The following is a 1,648-nucleotide window of genomic DNA, read 5'->3' on the forward strand; positions in this document are numbered from 1 at the left end:
CGGTTTTCCATTTGCTTGGTAGATTTTTCTCCATCCCTTTACTTTGAGCCTATGTGTGTCACTGCATGTGAGATGGATCTTTTGAAGACAGTATACCAATGGTTCTTGGTTCTTTATCCAGCTTGCCACTCTGTGTCTTTTAATTGGGGCATATAGTCCATTTACTTTTTTTTTTTTTTTTTTTTTTTTGAGATGGAGTCTCACTCTGTCACCCAGGCTGGAGTGTAGTGGTGCCATCTCGGCTCACTGCAACTTCTGCCTTCCAGGTTCAAGCGATTCTCCTACCTTAGCCTCCTGAATAGCTGAAGTTCTAGGCACCCACCACAATGTCCGGCTAATTTTTGTATTTTTAGTAGAAGCTAAGTTTTGCCATGTTGGCCAGGATGGTCTCAAACTCCTGACCTCAGGTGATCCACCCATCTCGGCTTCCCAAAGTGTTGGGATTACAGGCGTGAACCACAGCGCCTGGCCCCATTTATATTTAAGGTTATTATTGATATGTGTGGATTTGATCCTGTCATCATGATGTTAGCTGGTTATTATGCAGACTTATTTATGTGGTCACTTTATATTGTCACTGGTCTGTGTACTTCAATGTGTTTTTGTAGTTGGTGGTAATGGCCTTTCCTTTCTGTATTTAGTGCTTCCTTCAGGAGCTCTTGTAAGGCACTTGCTTGTCTGAAACACGTCTTACTTCTCCTTTGCTTACGAGGCTTAGTTTGGCCAGATATGAAATTCTGGGTTGGAATTTCTTCTTTCTTTAAGAATGTTGAATATTGGCCCCCAGTCTCTTCTGGCTTTTACTGTTTCAGCTGAGAAGTTTGCTGTTAGCCTGATGGGCTTTCCTTTGTAAGTGACCTGGCCTTTGTCTCTAGCTGCTTTTAACATTTTTTTCTTTCATTTTGACTGTGGAGAATCTGATAATTATGTGCCTTAAGGATGATTTTCTTGGGAAGCATTATAAAATATGAAATGCTTTAGAATTTGCATGTCTTCCTTTTGCAGGGGCCATGCTAATCGTCTGTATTCTTCCAATTTAAGCGTACGTGCTGCCGAAGAGAGCACTGTCTTTTTTCATACAATTTGAGCTCTTCCTGGTTCTTGGTATTATGAGTGATTTTCAGTTGAAACCGAGACATTTTCATACTATGCTATGAGACTCTGTATCTTATTTAAACTATTTTATCTGACTTTCTTTGACATTACTCTGGTATACTGGAGGGATATACTGCCCCATTATTGACAAATGGAGGTAGAAGTCCAGTTCTCCCACGGAGCCTTTGTTGATACCCGAGTTGAAACAGGTTTTTTTACCACTGGGAGTGGGAATTCTAGCTTCCCAGACGGTCTCCACTGACACAACTGTGGAAAGACCTGAGTCTTCACTGCTGCCTTCTAACACCACCACACTGGGGAGGGGAAGGGCTCCTTATTGTTGCCATGTGGAGGTGCAGGTTCCCCATTTGGTTTTCACTGACATGGTCAAAGTGTGGGGACAGTCTTGTTACCAGCAGTAGGGATGAAAGTCCCAGTTCCCTATTTGCCTTCTCTGATACTATCATGGTGTGGTGTGGTGTTGAGCTCCCTTGGTACAGCCTCTGATGGCTGGAAATCTAGATTTCCTACACAGTCTTCACTGGTGGAGGCA

The 1,648-nt window shown here is 42.8% G+C and overlaps 1 non-coding gene across 1 annotated transcript; it reads right to left on the reverse strand.

Moving 5' to 3' along the window:
• Positions 1-960: 960 nt before the first annotated feature.
• LOC116559931 lies at positions 961-1,065 on the reverse strand. Its single transcript, XR_004272700.1, has one exon. It is a non-coding gene; the product is annotated as a U6 spliceosomal RNA (small nuclear RNA).
• Positions 1,066-1,648: the final 583 nt, after the last annotated feature.

Source organism: Sapajus apella, unplaced genomic scaffold (genome assembly GCF_009761245.1).
Source record: "Sapajus apella isolate SASKATOON/1434 unplaced genomic scaffold, GSC_monkey_1.0 scaffold24, whole genome shotgun sequence".
Taxonomy (NCBI): domain Eukaryota; kingdom Metazoa; phylum Chordata; class Mammalia; order Primates; family Cebidae; genus Sapajus; species Sapajus apella.